Source organism: Notamacropus eugenii, chromosome 6 (genome assembly GCF_028372415.1).
Source record: "Notamacropus eugenii isolate mMacEug1 chromosome 6, mMacEug1.pri_v2, whole genome shotgun sequence".
Classification (NCBI taxonomy): domain Eukaryota; kingdom Metazoa; phylum Chordata; class Mammalia; order Diprotodontia; family Macropodidae; genus Notamacropus; species Notamacropus eugenii.
Genome location: NC_092877.1, coordinates 6,880,110 through 6,901,390, shown reverse-complemented (window position 1 = coordinate 6,901,390; position 21,281 = coordinate 6,880,110). Strand labels below are relative to the sequence as shown.

Sequence of the window (21,281 nt, the reverse complement as noted above, 5' to 3'; positions counted from 1 at the left end):
CTATCATTCTGTGGATGGTAATTAGATGCTCTGGATTCCAACTCAGAGACCCTACTGTCTAATTTCAGACAATTTCAAAGTCAAAGTATCGTGGCTGGCTTCATTTTGTGATTATTTTCGTCTACTCACCAACTTATCACCCCTAAGTCTAGGGAATATATGATAACACCCGGTTGCAAAGAGATTAGCCATTCATTGGTCTAAAGTCAAAAGGATGAATTAGATGACCCCTTTGGGTCTCTCAAAGCCACTGGATTCTGCAGTACCCTCTACAAGGAGGATATTTTGTCGATCAGGCCAAGACGACCCTTCAGTGATTGAAGGCCCTCTTCTGCCCTTGAGAAAAACTACAGAATCACAAAATGTCAGAGTTAGGAAGGACCTCAGGAAATGGTACATAAAATGCCCAACCAGGAAACTCCCTTAGAACATTGAACAAAGAAGGGACTTTAGAAGACAGTGTCAGAGCTATGTCAGACTTTGGAACATAGAACATTGTCAGAGCTGGAAGAATGCTGACAGCTTAAACACAGAACGTCAGAACTGGAAGGAAATTTGGAATGTAGAATTTCAGAACTGGGAGGGACCTTAGAAAATGGAACATAGAATGTCAGAGCTGTAAAGGAACTTAAAATATAGACTATCAGACCTGGGAGAGACCTCAGAGTGAATGATGTTTGGGCTGGAGGGCCTTTAGATATTATTTGGTCAAAAGAAACTAGATTTGAACTTGACTCTTCCTTTCTCTGAATCTAACATGCCATTTTCTATGTGGGTCTGCCTCTCCAGATGAAGAACTGGAGACCCCGGGGAATAAAATGATTTGTCCAAGATCACCCAACCAATCAGCATCACTGCTAACATGTGACTATTATTTTTGCTTTTTAGTTGGTGGATTCTGTAGGAATGTCACCTAAGGGATAAATCAAGGAAAATTTGGGGCAGGGATTTCTGCAGGTCACTTGAGTGAGGGAAGGATCAATGTATCTTTGGGCTCAAGAACCATCAATCATTTCTGTTTTGCAAATGAGTGAGGAGAAGGCCAAAGAGAGGGGTGTGTGTGTGTGTGTGTGTGTGTGTGTGTGTGTGTGTGTGTGTGTGTGTGTAGGGGTGTAGAGCCCTCCTTTGGAACAGAGATGAGCTATCTCTGCTCTCAGCCACAGTCTAAGTCCCCCACCAAGGAGACTAAGAAATCAATGGAGTCTAAGCAAAGATAGGCGCTTAGATCGTTAAGGAATGTACTTTAGCAGTACTGGCTTGGAGTGAGAGAACAGACCAAGGTGGAGGGGTAAGACTTAGGAGCCTCCTGGGAGGGCTAAAGAAGGCGGCTGCACATCTTCATCAAAGATCATCATCAAAGGATGACTGAAGCCTACAAAGGGAATCTTTGGAGTCCCATAGAGAGACTTCCTCATCTAGTGGCCCAGAGACCTAGGGGATCACAGCAGCTGCAGAGCTGTTGTTTGAGGGGTAGGGGGGGAGGACCTGGCAAACTCCTTTCTAGAGACAAGTTTGGGAGCAGATTCCAAGTGGCCTGGGACTTTCACTGAAGTATGGAGTTGCCAGACCTGCTTCCTCTATCAAGGATGATGGATAGAACAAAACTTGTGACTAGAGATGATCACTAAGATAAGTAAGGAGGTAAGAAGAGAGCCTTTGGGTGCCTTGAGTGAGCTCAAACTACAAGCATCATTGTATACAGGAGGGCATAGATTGCTTAGTGCAAGACAGTAAATTCAGTAGCTACTGGTGGGAGTTGAAAAGAGACCAGTTGAGCCTTAATAGAAGAAAAGATTTCGTAACAAAAAGGGTGGGGGGGTTCCATCACCCAGCAGAAGCTGCATGAGCATTTGTCAGGTATGTTGAAATACAGATTCCTTTTTGGGTATGGGTTAGATTAAATGATCCCCAAGTCCCTTCTAATTGAAAAATTCTGTGATTCTGTATTCCTATGAATTCATCTTGCCCTAAAATCCTGATTACCTCTCTCAGATGGCAAGTTATGGAGAAGGCACTGGCTGGCATTGGTAGAAAGATCCCCTCACCTGGCAGTTCCCTATCCCAGTGAACTCACAGGTATAGTCTCTTTCATTAATTGGGATTCATTTCTTAGATCTTGGGCTAGTCACCCAACTTTACTAGAGCTCAGTATTATCTTGATCTGAAAAAAGAAAGTTCAGACTAGACTGTTCTAAAGGAGGTCCTCTTCCCTCTTAACTCCTTTGTTCTAGACCAGTTCACTGTCACCTCTACCAGAGAACAGAAATCTTAAGGAATAAAACACTGCACAAACAAATTTGGCTTGGGGGTGAGGAAGAGAAGAGAAAGCTAGGAATGTGGACTCTGTTGATGAAGGATAAGCCTTTTGAGGTGCTGTAGTTGGGGGTAGGAGACACTGGCTACCAGCTGGCTTTACCCATCCCTAGGGGCTGGAGGCTAAGGTTCTCCTAGCATCCTTCTCAGGGCCTGCAGATCAAGGGAAAAGGCAATGAGGCCCCCAGAAAGCTCTGGCTAGGGTCCCACTGCGTGTGAGAGCTTGAAGACAGCAGGGATACAAAGGTTTTTTTTTCTTCGAGGTAGGCCCAGCTTCAGAATTCTCTGTGGGGGTGTATGAGTGAGTGGTGGAGAGGATGATGGGGACAAAGAGGCATTTCCTTCTCTCTAGCCCCCTGATATGGGCCCTTCTCAGCAGAGAGCTCCAAAGAATGAAATGAAGGAAGGACAGATCAAGGAGTCAGGTTGCAGGGCAAGAAAGGCCCTGGAATTCACTGCAGGGAGTGGAGAAACAAAAAAACACCAAGGCTTCCTTTGGGTCTGCAGGAGGAGAGTCTCCCAGGTGTCCAAAGACTCCCAGGGTGAGGAATGTTGGGAAGGAAACCTGGTGATGTTTCCATGGAAGCCAGCTTTCCCATACCACCTCCTCTGACCAAAGCCACCTCTAGGGGCAGAAAACCAGGAAAATCACCCCAAGGCCTCTATTCTGTGTCTCCTGGTCTATGCTGCTAGAATCAGGCTGCTGGGCAGTGACTCAGAAGTGGGGGGTGGGGGAGGGATCAGAGGAGGAACCTCCTATAGCCAAGTGCTAAAAAAAGACCTGAGGGTCAGAGAGTAGCCAACAATCCCCCTCTGCCCTTAGCTGCTTTTAATAGACAGACTCTATGACTTGAGAGGTCAAAGGGACCTTAGAGACTAACTAGTCCTCCAATCCAATTAAACAGGCATATATTAAGTGACCACTAAGTAGAGGTCACTGTGCCAAGGACTGGCAGGGCCAAAGGCAAACCAAACAAAATGAAGACCAGACCTTGCCTTCAAGGAGCTGCCCTTCAAACAGGCCATTCTATTGGAAATGGATACAGATGTAAATGCATGTGATAATCTGTGGAAGGAGGGAACCAGAAAACTGTGGCAATCGGGAAAGGCTTTCAGTAGGGAAATGGCTTATGAGCTGAGAGTAGAAGCTAGGGATGCTGAAGGGGCAAGGTGAGGAGGAAGCACATTCCAGGCAGGCAGGTGAGAGATGGACTTTTTAGTTCAGGGAACATTGAGGAGGCTGACAAAGGCTGTATCTGAAAGTGTTCTGCTTGACAACTAGAATTTATGCAAATGAATGCTGGGAAACCACCGGAAGTTCATAGAACACCAAACTCATCCAGTTTAACTCCCCCATTTTACAAATGAGAAAATGGAGACCCAGAAAAGGCATTAACATCCCCATTTTATGGATGAAGAAACTGAGGTCCAAAGAGGCTAAACAATTTGCAGATGGATAGTGCCAGAGACAGGATTCTGAGCCCAGATCTCCAGATTCCTAGGTCAAAGTTCCTTCCATATTGCCTTTCTTGGCAGGTCATAGGTTCATAAGTCTATCCTCTCATTTTACATTTGAGAAAACTGAGGTTCATGGAGGTTGAGAGATGTGGTCAAGGTCACACACAAAATAAGCAGCAGAGGCTTGATCTGTAATTCCTCTGACTTCAGAGCTGATGCTGTCATGTACCATGGGGACCACACCTCCAGAAATCAACCAGAACATGAAGAAAAACCAAACCTGAGTGGCCCACTCAAGGCTTTGCATTTCCGGATTCCTCTAGAGAAGACATCATGTGCATGCCTGGGATGGTGGGTTTGCCCCAGAGGTGGTCTCATAATTTCTTTGGCACTAAAGTTCTTCCCGGCACCCTCCCATGGTCCTTTCAGCCTTCCTCTCTCCCTAACCGCTCTTCCTCACTCCTGCTTCCCAACTGATGCCTCTCTCTCAGATAGCTGTCTTCTATCACCACATGACAGTGGAAACAGCACTGGCTTTGGAGTGAGGGGTTCTGGGTTCAGATCCCATCTTAAATGCTTACTCCGTGCTCAACCTTGGACAGCTCAATTAACCTCCCTCAGTCTCTTTGTCCTCATCTCCAAGATGGGGGCGGGGTACACTCCTCCAGCTCCATGGCCCTATAACCCTTTCTGGAGGATTGATAGAAAAGCTTATCCAAGCATCATGCTGGATGAGGGGCCTCGGATGGGGATTAGTTTACAGCTCACTGGGGCAAAAGACCTTGGGAATTGGACCATAGCATCATAGGCCTAGAGAAGAAGGGACTGCAAAGGCCAGCTAGTGCAGCCCACTTATTTTACAAATGAAGAACCAAGGTCCAAAGAGGGGTAAGACCATGGGATCATGGATTTAGAATTGGAAAGGACCTTTGAGGCTTGAGGTAGAAGCCTTCCTAGGGCACTGGCATTTTCACAGGAGGTTTTAGGAGATGGAAAAGCCCTATGACTCACATCATTCTTTCAGCTTGGAGATGACCTGATATTCTTGAAATACAGCCCTGAAGACCAACAGATTGTGCCTGGCCCAAACAGCAGACAGAGGAATTTACTACTGATTGTCCAGGGCAAAGCAGGATGGCAACTTTAGAAATACTTCAAGTCTCCTTAGGAGGCACCCATGGGATCCAGATCTAGCTGTAGAGATAGAAGGATCATCAGACACCCTCTAGTTCTACTCTCTCCTCGGATAGATGAGGAAACAAGGATCAGGGAGAGTAAGTGACTTTCCTGCGGTTACACAGACAATAAACACCAGATCTGAACCCAAGTTCTCTGGTCCCCAAAGCCAGTACCATGCTGCAGTCAGAGGAGGGTCTGAAAATGCCTCAGTGTTTTTGTTTTCAGTCATTTTCAGTCCTGTCCAACTCTTTGGAATGCCATTTGAAGTTTTCTTGGCAAAGATACTGGAGTGGTTTGTCATTTTCTTCTCTAGCTCATTTTACAGATGAGGAAACTGAGGTAAACAGGGGTAAGTGACTTGCCCAGGGCCATACAGCTAGTAAGAGGCTGGATTGTAACTCATGTCTTCCTAACTCCAGGCCTGGCACTCTATCCACTAAGCCACCAGCTACGTTAGTGTAGCCATTAAAACAACCATACACACAACCCCTTCCTTGGGGACTCCAGACAAGCATACCCTTTTCCACCTAAGCCATAATGATGATAATAATGAGGAGTGTCATTTCTACGGCATGATCTAAAAAGTCAGAAAGAAACTTACAGACATTATTGGGTCTGAGATTCTCATAAAATCCCTGAAATTTATAAGGTAGGAAACTCTGCAAAATGGGGATGATCACAGCCCCTACCTCTTAGAGTTGTTGTGAAGAGAAAATGAGATAATTTTGTAAAGGGCTTTGTGAATCTTACAGAACTATACAAATGCTATTATTACGATGGCCCAGTGCCCAGACTCCTACATCTTCTTCCTCCAAATGATGCTTTCAGTGGACACATGGCATCAATCTACCTCTATCCCTTAGAGTCTTTCCTCTACTAATTCAGGTCACAAACCATCCAAGGCTTTTCATGGAATGAGATTCTTACATATTTCCTCCCATAAACGCTCCATGGAGGATCCATGGATCACAGAAGGGAACTCAGAAGCCAACCAGTTCAATCTCTTCTTTTTGTAGATGAGGAAACTGAGGTTGCGTAAAGTGAGGTACCTTGCCCAAAGCTACATAGAGTAGTAAGTGACAGAGCCAGGATCCAAAGTTTGCCTTTTCTTCCAGAAAGCCTTCCCCGGTAACCCCTGTTAGCATTGGCCTTATCTCTTACACACTAACAGAGTGCTTTCCATTTCTCCAAGGCCCTCAGGTAATATGGTGGGTTGTCATTATCTTTACTTGGATCTTAGCTCCCTAATAAACCATGAGCTCCCCGAAGACAGAATCTGATCTTTTCTAAACTTTGTACTCCCCCTAGCACTCTGGACATGGGAGTGGCTTAATCAATATTGTTAAATAAGTAAAATAAAGACCTTAGACTTCAAGCAGGGCAGGGGTTCTTCACCGTTTTTTTGTTACATGGGCCCAATATAGTCAGGTGAACCCTATGGACACTTTCTTAGAATAATGATTTTAAACATATAACACAAAATACACCAAATTACAAAGGAAAATTGTACGAAAATCTGGTTGGCAAAATATAAAAAATAAGTTCCAGATGCAGGTTAAAAATCCCTGAATGAAAGGGAGAGTCCCAATTACAAAGCGAAGGACAATTTTTAAGCATATAAAATAAAATACACCAAATTACAAAGGAGAATTGTACTAAAATCTGGTTAGCAAAATATAAAAAAAAAGGAAGTTACCAGATTCCAGGTTAAAAATTTCTGAATTAGAGGAAGAGAGGGTCCTAAGTACCAAGTGAAGGACAAGTGTTTTGAAGCCAGCTGAGAGGAGATTCCAGGAATCCCGCTTTGAAGCTATATGCTAATGCCAATACTTCATCTGTCAACATCCATTTTGGTGGCTGGTCACCACGTCTGTGCCACGTTTTAGAGATGGCAATGGAGCTCTTCTTCCATTTTACAAATGTTATATGTGTCTATCTACCTTTTCTTCTTTTGATCCTGACCCATGACCAGTTGACCTTCTTCCTAGTCAACCAACCAACTAATCAACAAGCTCTTGTTAATTACCTGCTCTGTGCCAGGCATTACCCTGGTTGTTGGAGACAAATACTGCAGTGAGTCTCTGCCAGAAAGGAGGTCATACTCTCCAGGAAGAATCCAGCATGTTCACAGAGAAGCAAACAGAGTGACTATACATAACATAAACCATAAATTCAGAGTGATGAGGGGTGGGGAGTGGGCATTAATAAGTGGGAGAATCAGGAAAGGCCTTTGGAATGAAATGAACCTTGAATTAGAGCTGAGGGTTCTAAGAAGCAGATATGAGGAAGGAAAGCATACCAAAAAGGAGGAACAGCCTGTGCTAAGGTTCCAGAGTAGGAGGTGGAATTTCACAAATAGCTAGGAGTCCAGTCTGGCAGGAACATAAGAGTGAGAGAAATGTTGAGGGGCATCCCAAAAAGTGGGGTGAAGAAGGTTGTTGCCTACCCCACCAGTTATCTTTTCTCTGTGTTTTGAGTCATGTGCAGTGTTGATTCTTGTTGCTCACCCACAGTGTGCCATTTCCCACCTCTGTGACTTTGGCCAGGCTAACTTGCATGCCTGGAATGGACTCCGTCATTTTGTTTCTTGATGTTCCTAGTAATCTCTAAGGCTCTGGCAAACTCTTAGAGGTCCTAGTTTCTTTCAAGTCCAGCTCAAAGGCCACGTCCTCCATGAGGGCATTCCCTGAGCTGTTAATGACTCACCTAGAAAATCTCTTTATGTATATTTCATATATACATGTATTATGTTATAATTATACGTACTGTATATATTTTATATAATAATTAAATGCGTACATGTTGTGTCCCCAACAGAATGCAAGTTCCTTGAAGGCAGGAAGGATTTCATTTCAGAGTTTGTATCCTTGGTGCCTAGCACAGTGCCTGACACACAGAAGAACTGAATAAATACTTGCTAATTGATGAAGAATGAGAAAAGAAGAAAAGAGAAGAGAGAGGGAGAAAAGGAGCAGGAGAGAAAGAGAGAAAGGGGGAAAAGAGGAAAGAGAAGAGAAGTAAGAAAGAATAATGTACTATGGAAAACTACAAGGAGAAGAAGAAAAAGAAATTCTCCAGCTGCAGAGGGAGACCGCTTCCTGCTTCAAGTCTGGGCTCTCCATTCAAACAGATCCATGCGACATTGAGGCCCCTGAGGTGAGAGATGCTTTCTCGTGACGGGAATTGAGGAAAGAATGGGGGAGGGATAAAGAGGGGAAGAGACCCCAGAGAACGCAGAGCTGGGCTTAGATCGTGAACCCAAAGGGTAGCTTATCCAGGGATTCTTAATTGAGTTCCATAGATAGAGTCAGGGGGTTCTTGAACTTGGATGGGAGAAAATTTACATTCTTATTTTCACTAATTTCCCACTAAAATTTAGCATTTCCTTCAATTATGTTTTTTTTTTTTCTGAGAAGGCAGTCAAAGTTTTCACCAGAATGCCAAAAGGGTCCATGACATCGGAAAGGGGTTAAAAACTGTTGGTTTAAGTCAACTCCCTCATTTTACAGGTGAGAAATGAGTGCAGAGAGGTTGGGTAATCCCAAGGTCACATAAATGACAAATGGCAGAGACTAGATTAGAACTCAGGTCTTTGACTAAAAGCTCATTGCTTACTCCCTGGCATGGTACCATGGGCATTCTTCCCATACCTCCCTTTTAACTTGAGTAGAAACAATGCTCTCTTTAAAAAGGTCACTCTTCGTGTCTAAAGGATTGGTTGCTGTGGCTCCCATTTCACAGAAAAGATGTTTGTGCCCACCTCACTTCTCGAAATGGCACGAAAAAGCCATCTACACCTCGAGCATGCACTCACGTGCGCGCACGCGCGTGCACACACACACACACACACACACACACACACACACACACACACACACACACACACACACACACCCTTTCCTTCAGTAGGATACTTTTCTCTGGACCTCATATAAAATGAGATTGAACTATATGCCCTCCCAGGGCTACCATTCTCTGTTCTAAGTCTCTTCCCGCTGTGACATTCTAGATTCCATTTTCTAAGAGCCTTCTAGCTGTGACATTCTGTGTTCGGAGCTCCTGCTCTGCTCAAGCATCCTGTGCTCTTCTCCAGAAGAACTGTCCCAAACTGGCTGCCTCAGAAGGCCCCTGTCCCTGGAGGTCTTCAAACTGAAGAAGTCAAGTGATAAATTGTTAAGGACATTGCAAAGGTTATGAATTGAACTCAGGTATGAATGAACTTCTAAGATCCTTTTCACTTCTGAGATTTGGTGGTTCCAAGATCTTTTCTAGCTCTAAAATACTGTGAACTTATGACTTCACATACACACACACACATGCACACATACATACATACACACACATGCACACACACACATGCACACACACACACTCATTTCTATGAAAACTTATAACAAAAGCACAGAAATATGATTCCCAATGTACCATACAAGACTTCCTCACCAATCAGCCTCCTTCCTCAGTCCACCCTTTGGGTCCTTCTTTCAATAATTCAAGGCTGCCCTGCTTCCTTTTCTAGGCAGGGGTAGCTTAGAGTACTACTGGTCCTATTTGCCAGCCCTAAGGCTGATGCTGTTACACATACCTCCTGCACACATACTCCCTTGGCATTCCCTTTATGAATGCATTCAAAAGCATTAAACATTTGTTAAATGCCTACTGTGTGCTGAGTACAATACTTGGTTCAGGGGAGATTCTTTTTAACTGGACCAATGATTTAATTAATTGTTATAGGGACTTTATGGGGCAACTAGGGTGGCTCAGTGAACATAGCCCCAGGCCTGGAGTCAGGAAGACCTGAGTTTAAATCTGGCCTCAGACACTAACTAGCTGTGTGACCCTGGGCGAGACACTTAATTCCATTTGCCTCAGTTTTCCCATCTGTAAAACAAGTTGGAGAAGGAAAAGGCAAACCACCCTAGTATCTTTGCCAAGAAAACCCCAAATGAAATTGGACATGCCTCCCCGCACCTGTCAGTACCTTCTCTATAATTTATAGTCTTAGAGGAATCCAGTGCTTGGAGCACCAAGAGGTGACTAGTCCAAGGTCACACAGGTATGTGGTAGGTACTGCGTGTTTACTAATTTAGTTGTATTACCTTGAGCAAGTCAAGGTCAGTTTCTTCCTTTGCAAAATTTTGGAAGGCTTGAACTCTGGTTTAAAACATGCATTCCAGCTCTAAATTTTTGATCTTTTAGGTGGGAAGATAGAAAGTTAAAAAAAGTGTAGAAAAAAAAGAAACATGGATTTGGGTCGAGTAAGGATGAGATATCAACAGATGTGTGAAACATGACATTCACAACAGAAGCATCAGAGGGAACCCAACAAAGTGATTGAGAGGAGATAGTTGGAAGACGAATTCATCTGCTTCCTACACTTATTAACGATGTATGACCCTGGCCAAGTCACTTAAGCTCAAAGTTTCTTCATCTCTAAAATGAAGTGATTGTGCTGAGTTTCTGCTATAAATCTATGTCTGTCTTAGAACGTTAGGAAATGGTTTTTCATAGATATCTGATGCAAAGGGAAATTAGCTCTCTGAGAGCAGGTAACTCCATAACTTAGCATTGTACCTGACACATTGTGAAGTCCTAAAGAGTGTTTGTTGAAAATGTTATGGGAAGTCAAGATGGGGGTGGGGAAGGGTGAGTTTCTCACAAGGTAGGGAATGAAGGAAGGCTTCCTGGAGGAGGTGGCATTGGAATCAGGCTCTCCCTCATGCCTGGAATGCTCTCCTTTTCTCACCTCCACTTGGCATCCCTTACTGCATTTAGAGCTCACTTTAAAGGCTGCAAGAAGCCTTTCCTGGTTCTTCCCATTTTCCTACTGCCCTGCTCCATATAACTTTGTATGTATTCTTTATTTTCCTTTGTATGTCTATATTCTATGTTTTCTTACCTGTGAACTTGTAGGCATTCCCCTTAATCCCCTCCCCAATGACCCAGTGTATTGGAAACTCCTGGAGGTCAGGGGTTGTTTCATTTTGCATGCCCATGGTAGGACCATAGTAGGAGCTTTAATATATACTGTTAGAATTGAATGGGACCAAATTAAGAGTCCACAGTAAAGAGAGGAAGGGAAGACATTCCAGGGCTAAGAAAAGCCTGCCTTGGAGGGTAGAGAACGCACCTGTGTAGTGGTGTGGGGGCTGGGGAGGGTAGAGAATTGTCCAGTTGGTCTCAAGCACAATAAACATTCTGGGAATATGATTAAAAAAGGCTAGGAAGATGAAATCCTTGTTAATGAGACTTCATCGAGAAGGTGGTAGCGAGAATCCGACCTAGTCCTCTCTCTCAATTTTCGTTATCTATGTTTTGGATCCTGATACCCCATTTGTCTTTCAATCCCCTTGGTCTCCAGCTCCCTGGCTGTGAGCTGGTGCCCATCTGGCCTTGGCCATAACTAGAAGGGGCAAAACAATGGCCCAGATCTCCTGACTCCCAAGCTGATCTGGGAACCCACTGCCTCCAGGCTGAAATTAGAGCCCCTTGCATTTCTGGAGATCTAATTCCCCAGATGAATAAACATGTTATTTTTCTAGAGACCAAGCCAGTTTTTTGAGTTCTCCGAGCCCCTAACTGTCTCTCTGAGAGCCCACCACTGCCATTCATAGTTCAGCCAGGCTGAGCTTCCCCTGGGGCCAGGCTGTGGAAGCCTGTGACCCTAACCCTCATTCTGATCTCCTATTAAGGAAAAAAGAGTTCCGGACAGTATCATCACCTCCATCCAGCCCCTTGTAAAGGACGTTCAAGAGGCCTGGACAGGAAACTGGAATGGGGAAAACACACATGCTGGGTCCTTGGGGCCTGATTCCTTCCCACCTTTGTCAATCTATAAGATTTAGGGCTGGAAGGTAACTGAGAGGTCTTTTAGTCTCACTCCTTCATTTTTACAGAGGAGGAAACTGAGCCCTGAGCACTGATGTAACTTACCCAATGTCTCTGTGCTGGTAAATAATATATCCCCTCCACTCCAAATTCAGTGTAGTGGACTTGAGGGCTCTAAAACTCCAGATTCTCTCTGATCCTTTCTAAGGCTTCATTTTTCACTTTTTCCATCTTCCTAAAGATCATAGATTGAAAGTCTGGGAGTACAATCATTTTACAGATGAGGAAACTGCAATTGAGGGAGGTTAAGTCACTTGTCCTTGACCACAGAGGTCCAAAGTCCAAGTCTTCTCTCCAGTCCTGTAAGCCTGAGGTCTTCCATCAGTTCAGAACCAGGAGCCTGTGGCCAGTGAAGGAGCCAGCCTTCATGAACAGTTGCTCTCCTTTGCTAACTAGCTTCCTTCAGTCCTGCCCCATCTCCACCTGGGGGAATCTTAGCAGCAGCGCCTCTCAGTCAGGCCAGCAGCCAAGCAGATCAAGGTTTTGGAGAGGCAGGGGTGAGGTGGTTGGGATCTGGCCCGATTGGTATTTACTAGACCCTGGATACACACAAGAAGGACAGGCTTTGCCCTCCCTATAGGCACTGGGACATTGGAAGTCCGTGCTTGTCAGGAAAATTCCTGGGGTGCTCAGTACACCTGCGACTGGCCTGGGGGAAGAGGACAAAAAAGGAGGGGCGGTGCAGGGCAGCACATCTGGAATGGAGCGGGAGGAAGCAGGGTTACTCATCTGCAACCGAGAGAGGCCCAGGGCCGAAACATCTGTACCCGGGCCTGCTCGCCCACCTCTAAGTCTGGGCCTCTCTCGACAGAGGACTAGTTGCTGGCGCTGGGGCTGGATTGGAATGGAGTGTGTGTGTGTGTGGGGGGGGGATGTGTGTGGAGGGGTGTGTGTGTGGGGGGCGACAAAGTGAGAAGGAATAGGTTATCTTGTTCTCCATCCTTCTAGAACACTCTTCGGGGTCTCCTGGAGTGGCGTCCTTCCCCACACCATGACTGTCCAGTGGTCTAGCCACGAGGTCCTTCCTAGTGCAAGGAAACTATTCCAGACCCGTGGGTGACTCTCGGTGGGTGGATTTTTGCTGAGGCATCTGTCCCTTCCACTGGAACAGTCTGCTCACCAGGCTTAGCTTCGTTTCTGGAATCGACGGAGAGATTTGATGTTTCTCTTCCACTCGGTTTCTCCTGCAGACATCATCCACTACCCCTTCCTCATTCCCAACAGCTTTGAGAAACTTGGACAACCCCGTGTCTGTCAAAGGCCTGGAGGGGGGCATCCCCCAAGATGAAAGCAAAGGATGCCAACGCCGGCCTTGCCCTCACCGAAGCGGCTTTCGGGAAAGGGCACAATGACTTCTGCCCTGCAGCCCCACCCCCGAAAGCAGAAGTTTGGACCTTTCTAACACAGCAGGAGGGCTGGAACTTTTTAGAAGTAGGGTGGGGTGAGGAAAATTGGGAAGGAGAAAAACATCGAGGCCCTGGGGACTCCAGACACCTAGATTTTTTTTCAACTCCTGAGGCAGGGAGTGAGTGGGGTGGGGGGGTGGGGGTGGGAACAGGCACTCTCCAAGCTCGGCTGGCCTCCACTTACCCTACTAGAAATGAGATGGAAGCTAAGGGATCATAGAACAGAAGATTTCAAGCTTCAAAGAACCTCAGAGATCAGCGAGTTCAACCCTTCATTTTACAGATCAGGAAATGGAGACACAGGGTCATCAAGTGACTCGCCCCACATCACACAAGTAGTGACCAAAGCGTCGAAGGCGGGATCCGAGCCCAGCAGATTCGAGCCCCTGCTCCTTTCATTGTTCCAGACTCTTTACCAGCAATGGATTCTGGAACGACCTCGGATAACGTGCCGAACTCCACAGGACGGACCCCCAAACTCCTCATCAGTGGACACTCTCTCGTCCAACCTCTCTCTCCTCTTCAGCCTCAGAGGAGGCTCATGAGACCAGCCCCCATTTTAGATAGCCGCTGTTGCCAGCGTGCCCGATGGGAAGCTGCCAGAGAGCTGCCAGCGTGAGGAGGGCGCTGACCCAGCGCCCCTGGACCTCACTCCCCAAAAGCTCACTGGGCGCGCATCTCTAAGGGCTCCAACTCCGGTGGGGTTCTGGCGCGCAGCTGCAAGGCGAATTTCTCATTTCTATTTCTGTGCCCCCAGCAAAGAACACGCAAACCCAGACCGAGGGAGGCCCGAGATCCGACCGTCCGGGGGACCCCAGGGCTTGCATTTTAGCTTTATTTTTGCTTTTGCTTTTGTTTTTTAATTTTAGAAATAATTGCAAACAGCTGGGATTTTTTTTTTTCTTTCGAGGGGCAAATCCCCCGGATTGGGCAGCATTTTTGTTGATGGTGTGTTCACGTCGGATTTTAAAGCTCGGCCCCTGGAATTCCGAGACACGCAGATTTTCCTCATGGACAAAAATAAAAGGAGGGAAACAAATAAAGCTTCTCGGGTTGTTCGCGCACCAACCTGCCGTCAGGCACCACTTAGCCTCAGGGAAGAGCTCACCGAACCGCCCCACCCGCTCCAGGCACATGCCCCGCGGACGGCCGCCTTCATGCGGTCCTCGGACAGGTTAGATAGAAGAGGCACACACAACCAGGCGTCCTAGCCCGCGGAACTTTTTACTCCACGGCCTTTTCCCCACTCCCAAAGAAGTGGACACCGCGATGTGTTTACATACAAACCAACAGATTTACAAACAACTGCCTTTCACCTCAGACTTTGGGCTTGAAAGGCTCTCAGAATCCATTAATTTTTTTTTAAATTTTGGTCGCCAGCTTGATCCGGGCTAGGATACGGATGGGAGAAACTCCGCACTATGGGTTAGATGCAGAACCGTTTAACAAGGCAATCCTATTCTTTTCAATCAGCTTTATCTGGAGCCCAGGGAGCCGCTATCTTGTTTATATCCACACTCCCGCTCACTTTCACTCGCACACAATCACAATCCACAGTCCGGCCTCTCCCTCACACGCGTATACACTCTTATGATCGTACCTTTACCATTACTTTTCTGGGTTTCTCTCTTCCTCTGTCTCACACACTCACTGTTTCAACCACATTCTCTGAAGTCTCTGTCCTTTTTACAATAGCCGTTTGCCGTCGTTCTCTTTAGCTTTGTCTCTTGCTTCTGTCTGTCTGTCGATCAGTCTGTTTGACTTTCTCTCTCCAGACCCATAATCGCGTTTCCAACTTCATTCTGTCAGAGTCGGTTTCTATCTCATACATTAATTACCGCTTACAATCCGTATTCTCTCAGTCTCTTTGTCTCTCTCGGTCTCTCCCTTTTCTTTCATTCTCTCTCTCTCTCTCTCTCTCTCTCTCTCTCTCTCTCTCTCTCTCTCTCTCTCTCTCTCCTCTCTCTCTCTCTCTCTCTCTCTCCCTCTCTCTCCCTCTCCCTCTCTCATTCCTTTTTATATTTCAGTAAACTCTATCTCTTCGTTCTCTCTTATATTTATGTCCACAATCTCATTCTCTTTTTCTTTGCCTCTCAGGCTGTGTCTATCACACGGACATCGCTTGTTACAATTCACATTCTCTGTTCCTCTCTTTAGGTCTCTGGATTTCTGTTTCTCTCTTTCTCGATCTCTGTCTTCATGTTCCATTTCCACTCTCGATCTCTCTTTTATAAGCTTTTTCCACTTCACAATTCACATTCACTGTCTCTATTCATGTTTTCAGCCACATTCTTTTTGTCGCCGTCTCTCTGTTATTCCCTTTTATAAATCATGTTTTGTCCATGCCTGTCTCTGTCTTTTTTCCTCTCAAATACACAGTCGCTTTTCCTTCCCATTCTTTTAGTCTGTCTTTTTGTGGTACACATATACCATTTTACAATTTACATTTTGTCTAGTTAGTTTTTGGGTCTCTGCCATTCTCTTCCTCTCAGAAATACATAGTAGCTTTTACAATTCACATGGTCTCTGTGCCTCTCGTCAAACAAACAAACAAAGTGGCCATCGTTGGGTCGGGTTTATATCTGGTCAAAGAAAAAGAATCTGTGAGAGAAAATATGTATCTCTCAGACACCTATTCCCTTTTTATGAATCATATTTACTCTTTGGTTCTTTGAATTAATAATCTCTCTCATCACTTTTGTGATTAAATCACATTCTCTGTCTCTTTCTTCTATCTCTTTAACACAATCAGAATTTCTGATCAGATACAGTTCCGACCCAACGGTCACCACTTTTCTGTTTCGCAGCCTCAAGGTTACCGCAGACGGAAAACTCAGAACGAAACCCAGCCCCAAACATTCTGTCTAATTTGATCGAAAAAAGAAATCCTTGCTTTCCCCCGCCCCTCCCATTTCCCCCATTCCACAGGCTCTGTGCTGAGGGTTTCCGGCCCGCTCCTGGGGGAAAGCTTCGCTAGGACTTGGTTGTAACTAACCCCTGGCCAGGGGAGGCGAGATCAGATTTGACAGATCCGTTTTTAAATGTCGGATCAAAGCGAAAGCTTCGTCTCCCCACCCCCATCAAAAGAGAAAGAAAGAGCGGAGGACTCTCTCACACAGCCCAGCCATCTCTCCACAACCTTGGGTTCCTCACTCCTTGATTTGCCAAGCTGGAGAGGCCTGATTGCCTCTGCCCGGGGATTTCATTCAGTAAATCGAGGGACTCGAGGTGGTGTCTCAGACAGAGGCCAAACACGCTGAACCCCAGGGACGGCCAGGAGTTCTCCGCTATGTTCGTACACATTAGGGCTCAGAGGTGGACACCTCTCCCTCAGGAGCTCAGAGAAGCCCCGGGACTCCAGGTGTCCACGCTGTGCCCGTCGGAGGCCTAGACTGAGGCTGCTGAGCTCAAGAAGAAGGCGGTTCCGAGTCGAAGACTTGCGGGCCTACCTAGCTGACCTTGCCAAACTACTCCATCTCTCGGGTTGAAGGACCTGAGACGGACCTCGAAGAAACACGAGACACAAGGCCATCAGAGGTGCTTAGACCTGGTTTTGGAAAAGAGGAACAAGGAGACTGGTAGGGAGTGAAGATTCCGGCTTAGCTCCCATTAGAGTCTGGGAAACTGTTTCAGGTTTGGAGGATAGGCTTCTCTCTTCAAGTGGAGAGGACCTAAAGGTTCTGGGTAGTAGTTTTAGGCAAGGTCACCCTCTGTCCCTTCTTCTCTCTGGGGAGCTCAGGACCGGGGAAAGGTGGGACCGGGAGTCGGAGGGCTTATGTCTGGGAGATCGACCTCCCTCTAGACAGCTGGCAGCCAGTTTGGGCCATTCCTTGGATATGTCCAGGCAGTGGCCAAACTCCCAGGCCAGTGCTGGGCTTCTTTATATTTTCCTTTCAGCCAGATTGAAAATTAAGAAGTCAAGTTTCCCTGGGTTTCTTCATAAGACAGGGAACTTTCCCTCCCTTCCCCACCTCATCACCATCACCACATGAAGCTGAAATCCTGAGAATCCCTGTAGTGTCTGTAGCTTTGACACTCAGGTCGGAAGAGAGCAGATACTTCATCCACCATTCCCTAAATGGAATTCTTTTCTCCAAATGAAAGATGGAACTTACGATTTTTAGGGACAATCTGGTTGAAATTTTTGGAAGAATATCACCCCAAGTTATACCTACTCTGTTCTTTGGAGTGGAAAAAGTGACACACTTAGAGGCCAGAGGGATCTGTCTCCCTCCCCCCCCCCCCCATTTCACTCCATCTTCATGTGAGGATCCTGTCTTCTCAGGTCTCTTTGATTCCTTTTATACCCAATACCAGCTGGATGCCTTCTATCTTTCAAAGATCACCCTCAGTAGAACCCTTCTGTTCTGATCTGAGAGGCAAGAGCTGGAGAAAGGGAATTAAAACAAGAGCAGTAATAATGAGATAATTGGAGGAAGTGAAGGCCACTGGAACTGGACACAAAAGCCCTGCTTTCTACCTGTGGGACTCTAGGCATCTAGGCATTACTTGACCTTTCTTGACTTCACTTTCCCTATCAGGAAAAAATGAAGAGATTGTTGTTCTAGATTGTCTCTCTAGTTCTAGCTATTCAGACTTAAAAGTCTATGTGATTGAGATAATAAATCATTTTTTTTCTGCCTGAGAATCTGGGGAAGCCAGGGTGTGTGTGTGTGTGTGTGTGTGTGTGTGTGTGTGTGTGTGTGTGTGCGTGTGTGTGTGTGCGTGCGTATGGGGGAGAGCCAGAGAGAGATTTTGGTGGTTCAGGACTGGAAACCCCAGTCATCTGGTGCTCCAAATCCTCCGTAAAGCTGAGTCTAGGGTCTTACTAACCGTCCCTTGTTTTAACAACTATGGAGCTCCCAGGGAGCATAACCAGAGAGGATGGCAATGAGGTTTATAAACAACCCCTCTCCCCCACTCAAAACCTGAAGGTCATCTTTAGCCCTCCAGCCTCTGGCTATAGGGCCTTGTGACTACTGGAGAAAGAAGCGTCTGATCTCAGGGTCATTTTCTCAGAGGGAAAAAGGTTAGCATTAGGGGCCAGGAAGAAAGATCTCATCTGTCCAAAGGATTTTTTCCCCTTTGGCCTATAAACAAAACCACATAGGAGGCCTCTTTGATGAGGTTTTGTTTTTTATTTTTAAAAATTCCTATAGGAACTGCAAGGCAATCTCCCTTCCTCCACACCCCCCTTTTCAGATCCAGCCTCTCCAGCTGAACAATAGCTGGCAGTTTGCTAACAGATCTCTGAGCACCCTCAGAAATGCAGGCTCCATGTAGGGGGTACATCATCTCCCTGTTTGAGCGAATTCCCATCCAAGAGACAGAAGTTCTGACTAGAAGTTCTTGCAACCTTAGCGGGGAAAGGGATTATGGTGTGTGTGTGAGGGAGCGGCCACTGACCCCAACTCCATAAACTGATTGCCTGACTGATAAAAATAGAGAGGTAAAGTGTGCAATGGTAGGTTAGGGGCTTGGAGCCAAATCTGTAGACCTGTGCATATCCCTGGGTTTAGGGTGATTGTCTAGAAATCTAGATCATTGGGATTTGGTGAAGACAAATGTCTTTGTACTTAGAATCATAAACTTTCATAGCAGAAAAGCATCTTAGAGACAGGCTAACTCAGCCACTTTAATTTTTCAGCTGAAGTAATTGAGACTGGAGAAGTGAAAATAACCTCCTCAAGGTTACAGGTTGTTAGTGGTAGAGCTGGGAATACAGAGTGGAGTCCTATTCTTCTCAAGCTACTTCAAGCTGTACCCCTGCTGAATCCCATTCCCATGGCCTGTTTCCGAAGTGAACTGGGTCCTTTTTGCAGGTTTTGTGAAAGCTTTCTGCATCAGCAGGTGATTTGAGCTTACACTGGATTCCCACTGAATTGTAGGTTCCCAGGGGACATTAAAAAGGAGACCAAGTCTCAGTCTGGCTAAGTCCCCTCGTAGGCACAAATAGGTTAGGGAGGGAGGGCAGGTCAGGGGACATTGGGTCCTAGATCTGGCTCAGTTCTTTCCTTCCTGAGGAAGGAAAAATATCTCTCAGGGTCAACTGCATGCAGTCTATCCCATCCCATCATCCAGAGCAGACATTATCAATTTGGGCTCAATGAACTTTACACACACACACACACACACACACACACACACACACACACACACAGAGAGAGTATTTTAATATAATTGGTTTCCATTGTAACATTATGTATTTTATTTTATGCATTTGAAAACATAACCGAGAAGGATGTCCATAGCCTTTGTCAGATTGTCCGAGGGGTTTAAGAAACACAAAAGATTAAGAACCCCTGGCTTAGGAGAAAAGAATATAACCCTGACCCCTTTGGAATGCCTGACTTTCTTTCCCATCTTCACTTCTTTCACTGACTACTCCAACTGGCAAACTGATAGCCCAAGACCCTGGGTCTCTCTCTGGTTGGAATTATCTACTCAGGGCCACTGAAGGCTGGGCTTAGGAGGGAATCCTAGAAATGACAAAATTACATTTTCCTTTAGCCTTCTCGGCATCCCCCTAAGAAAGGAGATGAGTCTGTGGAATTCCACTCTATCATACTCCCATACAGAATTGAATTAGGACTCCTCATGAAATAGAGACCTGGGAACCACAGCAGATGAAGGGTGCTCTGTGACAGACACAGTCAGGCCCTGCTAAAGAAAGAGCACCAGACTTAAAGCCTACAGTCCTGTTTCATTTCTGGCATGCTCAGTCACTTCTTAGCCGTTTGACCTTGGACAAGTCAGCCCAGATCCCTGAGTCTCAGTTTCCTCATTTGTGAAATGTAATTTCAAAACTTGGAGGTCAAAAAGAGACCTTAGATACCTTCTAGTTCAACCCTCTCGTCTTATAGGTGATGAAACTGAAGCTCCCACAAATGGAAAATGGCTTGCCCAAAGACACAGGTGACTAAAAATGTGTCCAAGCAGAGAACAGACTGAGAACCTGGTGGGCTGAGTTCTCAGGGCTTCCACTGGGGTGGGATGACCTCACGTTGGGGCCATTATGAGGAAATTCGTTTGAAAATTGTGAACAACTGTGAACATACAAATGTGGATAATTATGATCTGGAAGAAAGGAAAGGAAAATGACTTGGCCTTAGACAAGGGACAGGGAAACCAGGTCCCACCTTTGAGGTGTCCATCGATTTACTCTCAGAAACTTCCCTCGCTTTGAGTTGCCGTGTGGCATTATTGTAAGAAAGACAGATGGGACAAAGATTCAGTTGGAGGAAAGTCCGGGGGTAACCTCCCTGTCTCAGGCTTCCGTCTCCCTCTCACACCCCAATGCTGGCTGCCAAGCTTGGCAGCGATCCGGACTCAGAGATCTCTGGTCTTCTAGAACCCAGACGCTCCGTGACACCCAGGTGTTGGGGGTGCCCCAAACGTATTTGTCCCAGAAGCTGTCGCAGAAGACTTCGGGTCAGAAGTGAGGTAGAGGAATAGGGCAAAAAGGAAGAGAACTGAGTCACCTAGTTCGAGTTCGTCAACTTTCCCACCTGTGACACTTTCCACCTACAGAACGGTTAGAGGGAGTCCTTCTGAGTTCTGGAGGGAAGTTGGACCCTGAGCTCTGTGATCGCCCTGAGCCGGGAACTTTCGACGCCCCTAGATTTTTCGACGACCCGGACTCAAGAAAAAAATTTATGCCTCCCCAGATTCCGGAGTCTGTCTGTCGTGCCTCCTTCCCCAGGCTCCAAATCCGTCCCGAGCCACACGGAGGATGGAGGCTCGAAGACTGGAAGTCAGACAGGGTTTTTAACTAAGTCCAAACCCTGAGTCCCCAGGCGACTCCGGTGAGGTGGCGAGGCAAAACGTGGAGACAACCAGGGAACCCAATTCTGTCTACTTCATCCCCTTGTCCTTGTTCCAGCGCCAACTTGCCAGGCCCGAGCCCCCAGACCTGCCCTGCCCTGCCTCTCCCCACCCCAGGTTTGTCTCTTCTCCCCTGCCCCACCCTTTCTAGGCTTCCGGTGCCGTCTGACTTGGGGAGCCGGGACGTTCCCGGGTAGCGGGCATGGAATCACT

General features: G+C 46.3%; 1 protein-coding gene across 1 annotated transcript in view; it reads right to left on the bottom strand.

Moving 5' to 3' along the window:
- The window catches only part of ALX4 (ALX homeobox 4), a 67,965-nt gene that overhangs the window by 44,057 nt on the left and 2,627 nt on the right, over positions 1–21,281 (bottom strand). The window lies entirely within an intron of this gene.